This window comes from Eubalaena glacialis, chromosome 4, assembly GCF_028564815.1.
Source record: "Eubalaena glacialis isolate mEubGla1 chromosome 4, mEubGla1.1.hap2.+ XY, whole genome shotgun sequence".
In the NCBI taxonomy this organism is placed as follows: domain Eukaryota; kingdom Metazoa; phylum Chordata; class Mammalia; order Artiodactyla; family Balaenidae; genus Eubalaena; species Eubalaena glacialis.
The window spans coordinates 2,744,925-2,759,817 of record NC_083719.1 but is presented as its reverse complement, the minus strand read 5'-3'; the positions used below and the strand labels follow the sequence as shown (position 1 = coordinate 2,759,817).

General features: G+C 41.9%; 1 pseudogene; it reads left to right on the top strand.

Moving 5' to 3' along the window:
- Nucleotides 1–621: 621 nt before the first annotated feature.
- Nucleotides 622–740, top strand: LOC133091545 (5S ribosomal RNA; annotated as a pseudogene).
- The last annotated feature ends 14,153 nt before the right edge of the window (nt 741–14,893 follow it).

Genomic DNA, 14,893 nt, shown 5'->3' with positions numbered 1-14,893 from the left:
GGGGCCACAGCACATGCACACAGAGACACACAGACGCACACACATACAGACACAGTCAAAAGGGCATTTCTGATCTCGTGGTTCAAGCCCAAATCTTTTCAGGTTTGGAAACTGAGTCCCAGAGACTGATGATAGGTGAACAGCCACATTGCTATTTAGAGGCAAGACAAGCAGTGAAACCCAGGTCTCCTCATTTATTGTCACATTTCATGTATATTTACAGAAGCCAGAACAGTTCATGCATTTTTATTCTTTTAAGTACTTCCGTGAGCCAAAAGTTCTGCTGGTCACCTCAGGAGCATCATCCTATCGACCCCACAGCCCTCTCTCAAGCAGGGGGCGTCGTGCCCCATTTCAGATGATGCTCAGAAGGGAAAGTCTCTTGCCCAAGAATCCCTAGCTTCTAACTGATTCCTAACAGGGACTCAGCTCTGCCTCACTGCACTGCATCCCTGATTCTTATCTCTAAATCTGCCCACTGACGTCTTTGCTAGTATGTACGCACCCACTGTATCTGGAAAATAACGTGCCGTTTTTCCTTATTGAAATAGAAATTCATTTCCTAAATGCCTATTTGATTTTAAGCTTTATTAGTCAGAGGCAATTTAAATATTTAGGATGGTCTACAGCCATACCACCCTAAACGTGCCCTATCTCCTCTGAGCGCGGAAGACAAGCAGGGTCAGGCCTGGTTAGTACTTGGATGGGAGACTGCCTGGGAATACAGGGTGCTGTAGGCTTAAAATAAAGGTAAAATATTTAGAATAAATTGACAAGCTGAAATTCCAAGAAGTATTAATTTTATTAAAATGCAACCACCACCAGATACAAACCTAACATATTCCAAGGTAGGATAACATTTCCCACCAAAAGATCTAAACACCTTTACTAAACTCGTGTTTTTTGAGCCATGAACTTTTAAATGATGCCAAGGCTATGGGAACATGTATGCTTACATTTGAAGTGATACAAGGTACATCTTTTATGCATCCAAATTCTGAAACATTTCTATGACGAAACAAAAATCAGTCTATCTGGCATCCTGATTGTTCTACTCAGAGGAACCAGAGCTCCTTGGAGGAGTGGCTGCATCCAGGTCTGGGGTAAGACATGGACAAGATGAGCCTGGGAAGTATTTTGTGGGGAGAAGAGGATGCCATACTAGCATCAGGTCCAGAGGACACAAGAGCCAACTTGAGGAAGCTCCCAGTGGCTGCAGATGGAGAATTTCTGCATCCAGCGATGCTGGCGCTTGGTCTTGCTAACGCCATCCTGCCTACCCCAGCTCCTTCTCCATGAAATTACAAGCGTCCATAAGTTCCTCTGTGCCCGCAGTGTGCCTGAGCCTCCCTGAACTGTGCTGATTACTATGTTCTTTCTTCCCACCGTGAAACTCCAGTTGGATAAGAATAGGAGCTGATTCTTCTTTGTCCTGGATCCTCCAGTTCCCAGGATAGTATGTTGCTTATATTACAGGCTTGATGAATTTTAAGGATCAATCTGCCCTTTGAACGTGGGTCTCCATGACTTGGAGGCCGAGATGACAGTGGGTCATAATTACAGTATAGACTTGGGACAATCAGCTCCTTCTCACGAAGAATTTTTTCATGCATTCATAGACTGCCTCATAGTCACCAGTTGCAAACATACTGTTAACTTTTGTCTGCCACTTACTGTCAAGTACAAAAAAAAAAAAAAAGATGTTTTAGCTAACGTGAAAATTGTATGTTTTGGGGGTCCTTCACAGGATTTTGAGAAGGCTGTTGAGGGTTTCTGGGCGGTGAGCTGACTACTCAGGGACACAGACACACAGGCACTAGGACCAGCATACTATATCCATCGTCATATTTGGGGTGATATTGTTGACATTTATAAAGGCATGCCATGATAAAGTGGACTGCAGAACATTTGCCAATCCCAGATGTCCCTATGCCACAGCCAAGAATTTAAGTAAAAGTGACCCTGGGTGTTTTTAGCTGAAAGAGGAAAAATTAAAGCAAAGCAAGTTTGAGTAGCCTCAGCTGTACAAACTCTCTCCCTGGCGAGGACTAGGAGTTGGAAGAGTGGCAGGGAAGGTACCGGACTCAGGATTGGTGGAGACTGTGGTTGGTTTTAAGCTTCTACCAAACATTTAGTGGTTGAAAACATCACTAAAGAGGCAATTTCATTTTTGTTTCCCCCAAACCTCAACCATCTGAAGTCTGTTATGCAGACCCAGCCACAATTATTAAGTCCATCCTCAGATATATATACTTTTTCAAAGCAAATACATTTAAGCTTCTCTCAAGGGGATTTATGTTCAAATCTTGTATCACTTTGGGCTCTCTTCTGGAACTCCCTAAGCCCACCGTGTTCTGCTCATTTTTCCTCATTCTATTATAACTGTCAAACTCAACTCCCTCATAAGTAGTTGTGACAGTCAAAAAAGGAAAGAAAAACCCTTCAAGATTCAGAGCATCAAAGCTGACGCCTCTCAGGTTATATCTTCAAGAGCCTGGCAGCAGGGCAATCTTTGTGTTAAACAACCAAAAATGTGACACTTAAGTAGGGACAGATGCCTAACTTTATGGTATAGTAAATGCTGGGCAACACTGTTCCAAATCTGCAGCGCACACAAGTAGCATTCGAGATCAATTTTCCCAATGATCCCTAATTCTTTCATGACAATATATCACTTTACTGATGACCCTAACAAAAGCGGTTAGCTGCCCTCGTATCACACAAACCCTGGAGGCGAACAAAATGATTTCATGCATAATACAAACAGCCATTTAGAAAAATAAAATCAAATCACGGAAAATCATGGTGGAGAAACAGCCACAATTGAGGTTAATAACTTCCATCCACGGAAATATTTTTCTAATCCAGGATAACTCACAAAGAGTAAAAAGCCAGATTGATGTGGGAGCCGTAACAACCAACAGAGATAATAATTCACGTTCAGAGCTCATGGCTCTCTGTCCCAGCCCCCATGTTTGTAAAGAGATGGTTGTGAGAAAATGACACCAGGCACAACCAAAATTACGAGGCACAAGTCAAGCCCAAAGGTAATAATCGCCTCGTCCACACATTCACAGCGACATCCTCCAGTCCTACAGCTGTTGGCCAACGTGGCCAGTCTATTGCGTGAAATTAGCAAATTAAAGTGACGTCCTTCACTTTGCCCCTTGAACTACTTAATGAACCAGTGACTATTGGATGAGAGCGTGTGACAAATCCAAGAAAGCAAATAAGGAGAGGGCAAGAGGGTCTGAACTGAAAATCAAAATGTTGGGCTGACCACAAGAGAGGCATAGCCAAGCTTTTATTTGACATCATGCTTTGATCTTAAGTGCGTAGAATCTGAATATTCTAAAGAGACAATTTTTGCCAGAACAATGAGCGTGGGAAGGATGGAGACAGGAAGCACAACAACTCTGTAAGAAATTCCCCTGGGTAACAACTTCTTGAGAAAAGTAAGATCATTTCACATCATCTTATTCACTGAGTTTTTGCTACCTGTGTGACTTATACCACGTGGGTAATACCCACCCTTTCTTCCTCTCTCTGATAGAGATAAATGCTCCATTGTTTATAGTTCTATCAGATTAAAATGTATCATTATTTTTAATATTCAGCAAGAAAATTAGTACCCATTTCTAGAACCAAATACCAGCTGGGGAGTGGGAAGGGAGCAGGGAGAGTGTGCAAAGGCACTGTTTCCTGGACCAAGGACTTTGGTTACCTCTGCGGGGGTGTGTCTGGCCCCCCTCATCCTAAGTGGTCCCTCCTTCTCCAGGATGCAGAAATTCTTGATGCTTTCTTTCAGCAGTGATGTTTCTGATAACAAGATGCTTTGTCAGATAATTTCTAGAACACCTTCATGTTCCTCCGTAGAAGCAACTTGTGATACACCTGATGTAACCTCCAATAGGGTCACAGTAAACAGCCCATCTGCTTTCAAAAAAAGGTTAACAAATCAAAAATGTAGGGTTCCCTCACATTTCCAGTGTACAAGAGTGTTAGCTGTTTGGAAAGTGACTCACTTCACACAACCTAACACAAGAGACCCAAGGATGACCATAACAAGGATGCTCTCTGAGGCTTATATGGCTTCAGAAATCCACACTAAACTGTGAGATAAAAGGATTTGCTTCCCTTTGTTTTTACACTGTTCTATTTCCCAGTAGCAAGTGTATAAACCTTGGGTCTTTTTTTACTGGGTCCTGCTGATCCAAAATGATGGCAGGAAAGAAACATGAGGTCTCGATGTTCTTAAAGAAATTCTCCTTGTGTGGAAAGCATTTATGTGGAGCAGAAATGCAAGGGGTGGGAGCGTTCCTCCTGAGAGGTGAATTTGCAGGAACTGACACAAGCACCTTTGGCAAGAAAGCAGCCCGACTCAGCACAAGGGCGAGGATGGAAGGGGATTGTGCCTGGAACACAGAAGACCAGCTCACGTGTGTGCTGATCACCGTGCACCAGGGTGGTATACGGTGATCAGCATCACTATCAAGTATCTTCCAAAGAGCGATGTAGCATGTGCTATTCTCTTCCGATCACAGCCCCGGTCGCTCTGGACAGAGATGCCCAGATGTCCGCCCATCCCACTGGACAGCAGGGTGCAGACAGAAGTGACAGTGTGACCCCGCACTGTCCCCCACTAGCACCAACAAGGAAGTGGGTGTCTGGATGAATGACTTTCAACGTTTTCACTGGCACCTTGATTTAAATATTATAAGATGTCATGCTCATATAAACAGCACATCCACATGGTTTTGGAAATTAATATCTTTCTCCAGGGAGAATGCAACTCCCACAAGTGGCCCGCTGCATTGGTTTCCTAGGATGGCTTAAACTACAGAAGTTTATTTTCCCACCCTTCTAGAAGCTAGGAGTTCAAGAGCAAGGTGTCAGCAGGTTGATTCCCTCTGAGGCCCCTCTCCTCGGTGTGTAGATGGCTGTCCTCTCCCTGTGTCCTCACACGGCCGTCCCCCGTCAGTGTGTCCTAATCTCTTCTTATAAGGACACCTGTCAGATTGAATTAGGACCCACCCTTACGACCTCACTTTTACCTTAATTACCTCTTTAAAGATCCTGTTTCCAAGTACGGTCATATTCCGAGGTGGTGGGGATGAGAACTTCAACATATGGATTTGGGGTGGGGAACATATTCAGCCCATAAGACTGTGTTCTGGTTTCTGGACGCTCAGTATTTTCTTTCCATCAGCAATAAATTATTCCCAAATAGAAGGCTGGGGAGAGGAGCATCAAAATCCCTCCTGTGGCCACCTTCATCAGAGCTGCAAACAAAGATCTACTCAGAAAAATGAAAAAAGTCTTTCCTCCAAGGAACCATTCACTGCTGCCTTGAGAAACGACTCTAATTCAGATACAAACTTATTTCTTCTACAGTAATTCTGGTCACAAATATATGATTATTCTGAAACAGAACTTTAAAAAATAATAACATACTTAAGTAGAAGACTTTACAGGTTTTAAAACATAAATTTCAAGTGTTTCCATGACATGCAGTAATAACTCTGAGAAGGGAGACTAGAACTTTTATGTCTCATCTCCACTCAGCGCGATTCATGGCGACGTGTTAGCGCAACGTTTAAAACACATTTCAGAAGCAATGCTAATATTTCATCACATCTGAAGCAGATAGCCTTTCAATCCATATATTAAAATCTTAATAGCTGTTATTACACTGGAGGTGAAAGGCAATGATAAAGCCCATGGAAGTAAGACCATTCATCCCCAACCAGAGCGTTCATATTTTCAGAAATTATGTTGAACTATTGGCTCCCTGACAGCTTTTGGTCCCATTACTTCTTGTGTTTCTTGCCCATCTTTATGGAAAAAGTTAAAAATATTGTAAGAGTAAAATCTTAACAGACTATAACCTGGAAAATCTCTAAGAAAAGAAGAACCGTCAGGAGAACATTGCTCCAAGGAGCAGGACTGCTACGGGGGTGGTTAGAAAGACCCAGCGAGGCTTCAGGGGGCGACCTGCCCTTTGACAACAGTAGATTACACACTGGGGACGGAGGGCCTTTGTGTCAAGTTAAGCTCCTCACATCGGAACATTATGGGGATGTGTGATCAGTAAAGCTTACCCAGGGGTGAGCATTGGGAGGTGTAAGCAGTTATAAAAACAATCCCCACATCACTTTTTTACATTTGAAAAATAAGTTATGTATGTTTTGCATTTATTGGAATTGCATAATACTGTGCCTTGCACTTTTTCATCTCAAAAGGCATTCCAGAGAAACACTTGTCTTTTTCTAAAAGAAATCTTAGCTTTATACAAAGTATGTCTCCACTCAATCTTAAACATATAGTATATTTAATTTTTATACTCATTATAAATGCATGAGTAAATAGGTAAGTGTTCTCCTATCTCTACATCTCCTCACAATCAAAAAATTGGCTAATATTCACTTTTATGGTACAAAGAGGAATAATGTTAATGTAAGTTAAAGCAAAAGCCGGTATCATTCTTTCCATCTTTTGAATTCTGAGTAGCTTGCATCAACTATTTAGTTTCATCGTTGCATCTTTTTTTTTTTTTTAATGTGGTTCATTTTTAACTCATTTAACTAATTTAATGTGGCTAATGTGGCCCTTTCAGAAACTGCACTTTGGTACATACACATGTGTAACAGATGAAAAATACAGCTGTGTATCAGAATGTCTGTGGGCAAGTGGGGAGGGTCTGGAGTAATTATTTACCCTGAGATCACAGAGCCTCCTCTTTCCATTAACATTGGTGTTGTTCAAAACCTTTTTAGAATTTGTAATTTAGAATCGTCCCTAGAGTCTGCAGCATATTCAAAGAAAGTAAACATTTACGGAGTGCCTGCCCCATGCCAGTGTAAAAAGCACAATGGAATCTCAATTTATTTATCCAATACTAGAGAACTGTCATTTGTTTCCCGCTTTTTTGTTTGTTTCCGTTTGGTGGTTAAGTTCTTGTTGTTGTTATATTTTTACAGATGAAAAGGCTAGGATTTGATGAGATTAAGTGATATAAGTAACCTCAGGGGTTTGCAGAGCCCATTACAGGAAGAAGCGTTTTGTTTTGAGGAGCCACTCAGAGCCAAGCCTGTTAACTGACGTGGTAACCAAACTGGGGGATTCAGTAAACTCGAATTTTTTTTTAAGTTGTTCTTAAATACGACGCTGCCTGTTCACAAGGCAGTTTTGATGCCTGTTCCAGAGGCAGCTCCCCACATTGGAGATGGTGCCCCTGTGGGGATGTGCCTTGCTTTGTGCCTTTCAGCAGCTCAAGCCACCTCTCACGAAGCCCGGGACACACGGGGTTCAGGCAGCACACAGGGCGGGTTCCTGTTCGTCTCCTCACCCAAACCCAGGTCTATCACCATCTCTGTCCTTGGACGTGATTGCGGTTTCTCCTCTTTTGCCTCTATGTGTTTAAGTTTTTTGTAAGTAACTACCTTCATTTTCCCCCAGCTTTAACGAGGCCCTTGAAACCCATACCAACTGTTCCCCAAAGTGTTACACTGAAAGACAGTACCCCGTGCAATGTGCCAGTTCTGATGGTTTAAAAAATGACTCAAAAATATGTATGAACACTACGTATCACCTAAACACATTATATTGTGCTGAATTTGAAATTCCGAAGTTCAAATTAAGGTTCTTACGAGAGAAGTGGTGAACAGACAACTCATTTGGAGCTAAGAAGAGAAGGGTGCTTCAGAGATGTCTTTGGAATTGTGTTTCCCTCTCCTATTTCTGTTTCCCTGAGGACAGGGTTCTCCCCTTCCGGCCTCTGCTGGGAGGTCAGGACCCTGGGTCACAGGACGCCGTCTGAGCCACTGGTACAAAACGTGGTCCAAGCATCTTCTCAAGCTCATCAGAGGAGCCGATTCTGGCGGAAGCGGCCCAACGTTGGAATGGGTTCATCTGGTGTTGAGTCAACCCCTTGGACCTCTGCCTCCCATCCCAGGTTTTGGGGGGAAATCTTCCCTCCCCCAGCTTCTTGTGAGAGGCTCTTTCCGATCTTTTCTACCCTGAATCCCTTTTCTGGAAAGATGCTTTCAATTAGTTCCCCAAGACAAAAAAGATGACGCATAATTCTGCCTCAGCCCCACTCTTACTGCCCATGTCTCTTGTGAGGTGGGAGGGCTTAGAGGTGAACTTCTTCTCTGGAATATTCTAAGGTTCCGACCGAAACTTTCTACTTCACAGTGGTTACAAACACAGTCTCTATGTGAAGACAGTATCTCCACTTAATCCCAAACCCGCCAAACACTCTGGATGAGAAAGGAGGGCCTCTGAAGCGGGAAGGTTTCCCCTCAGCCTTTCTCAACCATAAACACACAGCCAGCGCGTGAGGGTCTCAACAGCCCATGGAACGTTTAAGAGGAAACACTCAAATCGCAAGCCCCAAGAGGGTTTAGTGCCCTTGTGTCGAGAATGTGGAGGGGGAGGGGGAGTCATCACCAGCCAGCTCAGCATCACTGTCAAGACACCACAAAGGGGCAGCCCACCCGCCACTGCATCACTCACAGACCAGACAGGGCAGACTGAGTCCCTAAGGAAACTCCGTCAGGTACAAACGCAGGGGACCAATCTCTTAACCAGGCTTGGTTCTTTTGTTTTGTGTTGTGTTGCTTTCCACAACAAATTGGACAGCCTCACCAATGTTCTAGATTCCCTGCACTCTTTGCATAAGAACCAAGTCCAGCCTGACAAGCCTGTGTCCACCTTCAACACGCTGGGCTCAGGGGAGCCCTGACGGTTCAGGCCCTCTGCCCCTGGCCCACATCACAAGCAATACTCCAGGGAGTTCAGAAGGAATCCGAGTTCATCCCGGACCATCAAAATCGATTGGCTTGGTAACTCCAAAGCTCATCCTGTCCTCGAGTCCCTGGATTCTACTACCTGTTCTCAGCAGGTGACAGAGGCCAAGATGGACTTCTGTGACTCACATGAGGCATCCACACATCACACATGCCTCCCTTGCAGGCCTGCTATTCAGTGAGAAACAATCTTAGGGACTCACAATTGATTTAAAACATGGTGCCTGCATGTGTGTGAGGAGGAGGAGAAAATACAAGGAACAAAGAAGGAGGAAGCAGGTTTCCCTCACCCCGCAGCTCAGGAGGTGTGTGTCTGGGGAGGGAAGTCTCCCTCCTGTGGCAGCTTGGCCGGAAAGGAGTGTCTGCCCTGGCTGGGAATTCGTATCCCACCTTCACTCTCTGTAAATCCTAGAGTCACTCCAAACCTGGATGGTGGAGTGCTGTGTCTGTTGACCGTGGCTCTGAAGGGAGCGGAAACAGATCTCTGAGGATGAAAGCCCTCCTCCTGATTATGTTCTGCTTCTTCTATCAAATACTTTCATAACAGCCTCTATATCCCAGGTCTTCCTCAAAGAGCTTCCCCAATATTGAGGCCCTGGGTCCTCACAGCAAGCTTGTGAGCAAGATGTGTCCATTTTACAGACGAGGAAACTGAGGCTCAGGGAGCTCACAGAGCTAGTGAGTGAAGGAGCAGGAAATCCAACCTAGACAGTCTGTCTCGGTACTTTGCTCTTAGCACAGACCCCCTGGAGCCCTTGAACAAAGCCCCAGGAGGCCAGGAATGCACTTTGAGGGGAGAGTAGACGGTGGCCATCAGGAGCTCATCCCTGCTCACTGGTGTGATCACAGCATGTGGCCCTTGAGTTTGGTCCTCCTGCTGGGCATGGAGTCTTGTCTTTATGTTTAGTATTTTTAAAAATGAACAGAAACATAAATTTGAGTGTGAGATTTATAGTTTTAGGTTTGGAAGGCTATTTCATTTTCTCACCACTTATGGTCTAGAGTGTATTTAAATAATACTTTTATTAGGTGATACCAATAGATTCACCCTAAAGGATAGTTTGACAAACAGGCAGAATAACCATAATTCATGGCACAAGTAACTTAAAATAAATTTTTAAATGTAGAGTCAAGTGATTTAGAAATGTATTTGTAAATCATCAAATACCTAATTTACTGAATAAGGAACATAGTAATTTTAAGTTCTTAAAACATAAAACCCACACCTAATGCTCACGATATGGACATCCTTTTACAAACGAAGGCGTGTCTCCCTCCAACGTTTGAATCATCAGATTACGATTCTCTCTAGTGACGCATGTTGTCCATTTATCTTCCCGAAATAGACTTTCTGATCAATGAATCTAGTGGACAGCATTTCTGAGTCTATGGAAAGTGCTGAATGAAACAGTGAAAGGGAGAAAGTTGTCACAGTGTCACCAGGGAACATCGGCCAAGTCAGGGCAGGGCACTGTTGCTGACCTGTGGTCACACCTCCACCTACCTGACCGCCCCCAGGAGATGATTTTGTGATCTGGGCCCCACTCCTAGGAGGCAGGGTTTCCACCCCAAAGCGCTTCCTGGGGCTCTTGTCCTTGCTTCCTGCGGAGAAGGGAAGGGATAAATGGACACAGGCTTTTGGCTACAGAACCTCCAGGGCCGCGTTCTCTGCGGGACAGCATTTAAATGTGTCAGGAGACGCCCCACACTGAGACATTCTGACGATGGACAAAGGCCTTCCATTTTAATGGCACCTTTCATTAAAATTTTCTTTAAGGCAAAAGAGATATTTCAATGCTTGAAAGATTACAGACCACCTCTCTGCCCCCTTTGGACATGCATGAAGCTTGCTAATTACCTTGCAAGGTCACAGTTGTATCAGCAATAAAGTTCAGTATTGGCCGCTTGATTTTAGAAATCTCTTTAAAGTGATGAGAAAGGGCAGGAGGGGACTGCAAGGAAAGAATCCAGGGCGTCCCACCTTTTTCTGATTATGTGAGGTTAGTTGCGCTTGACCCACCGCTTTGGCACTGATTCTCCCCGTTTCTGTGTATTTTACATCCTCCCACCAACTCTGAAAGCAAAGCAGAGGTTTACTGCATGCCATAAATATGGAATACGAAAGCCATGCTGGCTGGCTGAGAATATTCCAGGCTTAATGACAGTTCTCAAAACATGAGCCTTGCAGATCCGAGATATCACAGGTGCCTCCACAGTCCTGCTTCTGCAGAATTTATTTGAATATTTCAGCATTTTAAGCTATTTGCATGTGTCCAAGCCTAACCCAAGCCTGAAATCTCCAAGTAAGTGTTCCTCACAAACCCCGTTTTGGAATCACAAAGGAAAAAAGCCAAACGCATGCAGAGACCGACTGAAAAGACTCTTGCAGACAATCCACCCACTCAAAGTGCAAAAAGACCTCGTCAAAAACTAAACTTGTCCTACTTTTCCAAGTCAGGCACAAGACAAAAAAGTGTGCTGAGTTAAACACAGTGCCATGAAAAAAAGGGGTGCAAAACACGGCTTGAGGAATAGAGCCGAATGGCAGAGTTTGTGTACACTGCCTGCCTGCAGAGGAATTTTAAACTGAACTGCAGACCTGACCACTGTGATGGACTGATTACCGTTGCCTTGGCTAAGGAGGCTCTGTTAGCACAGAGGAAGATGGCTTTTTTGCCTATAAAATTCCACTGTGTACGAAAATGTTTTATGAAATTATGTTTATGAGCACTATTGCATCTGTCCCCATTGTATTTGTGATTCATTATTTAATATATAGAAGTATGGTTACCCTCTGATTCGTAAATACCCCTTTCTTCATCACACATGTTGCCAGGTTAATATAATTTAATGTATTTGCTTGCTCAGTGGTACTACTAAAAAAAAAAGAAGAAGAAATACCTTCTGTATTTTATATTTTAAATGTGTTTATCAGAGCTCAGTTTTAACTTCTCAAGAATGTAACTGATTCTAGATTCCTTTTCTTCAAAGTTAATCGTAGTTTCATTTCTGAGATCTCATCCCCACAGCTCCCCAAATTGCATAGCAGGCAGTTAAAAAAAAAGCACTCATCTACCTAACACTATAGATTCTTACCTTGCATCAGTTCTGTTTATCTCTAACATGCAAAATTGATTTGTAAGGTGAGTTTGAGTCTGAACTAGTTTCTGAAGAGGTTGGAAATTCAAGATGAAAGCAGAAAGCAGGATGGAGGTTGCAATCCTTTCCAGGCCAGTGCACCGTGGGGACAGGGCACTGACCTGTGTGTGGAGGGGAGCCCTGGTCGGGGGGGAGGTTCAAAGCACCTGCTCACTTTAGGGGCTCTCCCTGTTTTATGTCTCTGTGAGAAAAACGGGGTTCAGCTCATTGTTACTGACAGGTTTTCAAATCTACTATAACACTTTTCAATGAAGGGTACTTATTAACGTTCCAAATTTTTAAATTACAAGGACCTAATCAAACAAACTCAAAGCCTGATTGGTCTGAAAGGCTCTCTGAGGTCTCACCATCACCTGGCAACGAGACGTCTCCCCACCGTTAGGATGGAGACTTTAACACATCTTAATTTAGTGACACAGGTTTCACCCTTAATTCTCCAAAATTGATTTTTTTCCATCTTGAGCTCTTTAGAGATACTTCTAAACATATCATGAAAATTGGCAAGCCTCCACCAACGGGTGTGAGAGTGTCTGGGACAGACGTAGTTCTATTCCAATTGTAGCCTTCTGAAGATGGACAAAACAATATATTGTGAGTATTCAATCAATGGAGAGACCAGAAGCAATCATAATTTGAAAAATGTTTATAAACACAACTTCAATCAAATGTTTTCCTGTCACAAGAGAGAGATTAGATTTACAGTAAATAATGAATTCAAGAGGCATCACTCTGTTCTCGGGATTTTATCTGTGTCATCACCCAGGCGGAAGGCTGGGATAGACGCACCGTTTACCTAAATGTGGGTAGATTCTGATTCCATTTCTTATCGCACCTCAGTGGAATTGGGCTCTCTGCATTTACTAGCATCACCGTGTTTGTTGATTTTCTTTGCTTTTTAAACTTTCCATTTATTTTGCAAGATTTTAAAGAGGGAGAAAGTCACATCTAAATATATGATAATGAAAATAGTGCAACAAGCCTGCACGTTTTGTGAGGTCAGGGTGGACTCTTATCCTAAATCACAATGGATTCACTAAAGAATAGACACACAATTAAAACCTGCTCCTGAAGAGAATGAGAAAATGAGTGAGTTATTCTCTAATACTAGAGACATGAAATTACAAACAGAAGACCAGGGGAAAGGAAGAAAACAGAAAGCAAAATATAAGAAAGAAAGAAGGAAAGGAGTGATAAAGCTAGATTTAAACTAAAGCATTCGCCTCCAGACTAGAAAATATCAAAATATTAATATGATGAAAACAGTAATGGTTGAAAGAAAGAACACAATAGTTGAGAGTGTGCAGAATACATACAAGTAAAGCAGACAATCAGCTTGAGAAACTCTACTTGAGCTTCAGGAGGCGTCAGAAGAGGAAAAATAGGTAGACACATTATGGAAAAAAATATGAGGTAAGTAGGATAGAATTAAACATGTTTGCATCACCACAATGGATGTCCAAAACAGAGGGGAAGATCATTTAAAAAATTGTTCAAAATGGAGCTGAAAGATATTATGTTGCAAATAGAGGGGACCAAAGAGGTTAGGTAAGACAAAACCCACACCTAGATACATTGTAGGAAAATTTGAGAATAGCAAAACAGAGGAAAAACTACTAGCTTCAAGAGAAAAATGGCAGATCACCTACAAAGGACCAAGAAGAACACTGTCAATCAGATTTCTCAATAGCAACACAGATGCAAGAAAATATGCATTAATATTTTCAAACTAATGAAGAAGGGGGAAACCCTTGGACCTATTATTATACATTCAATCAAATTCTTATTTAAATGTGAAAGCCAATTTAAAATATCCTCAGGCATACAAAACCTTAGAAGATTAGATACAGAAAGATCTACCTTGAAAACATTCTTGGATAAAGACCAGATTAAAAAAAAAAAAAAAAGTAAGTCCAGAGTTCTGCAAGACATGGAAAGTAAGAGCGATCAAATAATTTAGTAAAAGTTTTTATATAAAAAGGTAAGAACAAAAGAAAAGGGAGGAATAAATCCATATTCACCCAGAACTAGAGTTACAAAATTCTTCGTAAAGTGAACATGGAATAGGCAAAAAGAAAAGCCATCAGAAAGATGTAAGAATAGACTAAAAGCCTTTGTATGTTTGACAGAGACGTGGACATTTCAAATTTGTCAAGATGTCAGTGTTCTTCTAACTGATCTATAGATTCATGCAAACACTATCCAAACCCTACAAGGCTTTAAAAAAATAGATAAGCTGATTCTAAAATCTATATGGAAATGTAAAGAATGTGGAATGATCTTAAAAAAGAATAGCAATTTGGAGGTCTAACACTATCTGATTTTAAGACCTACTAAAAAGATACAAGACAACTTGATATTGGCATCAGGATAGATAAATTGATCAATGTAACAGAATAGGGAGGATGGAAGCAGACTGTCACATATACTGTTAATAGATTTTTGTACCACATCTATCCAATGGAGAGAAGAAAGTATTTTTAATAAATATTGTTGGAACAATAGATAGGCATATAGGAAAAAAAAATGAATCTGGATCTCATTTCATTCCATACACAAAAATTAATCCAAAGTCGATCATAGAGCTAAATGTAAAATCAAATCCCATGTTTCTAGGAAAAAATATAACAGAATATTTTCACAGTTTTGAGGTAGACATAGATTTCTAGGACAGGACATGAAAAGTAGAACCTACCAAAATAAAACTAATAACTTCCACTTCATCAAAATTAAAGATTTCTGCTAATCAAAAGATCCTGAGACAGTAAATCAAAAATCACAGACTTGAAAAAATATTGGTAGCACATACATCTGATATGTTTATATAAAATTTTTGAAAGTTCAGCAACAAAGAGTCAACCAAATTTTTTAATTGAGCAAAAGATTTACATAGACAAGTAACCTTTGAAGGTATATGAATCAGCCTA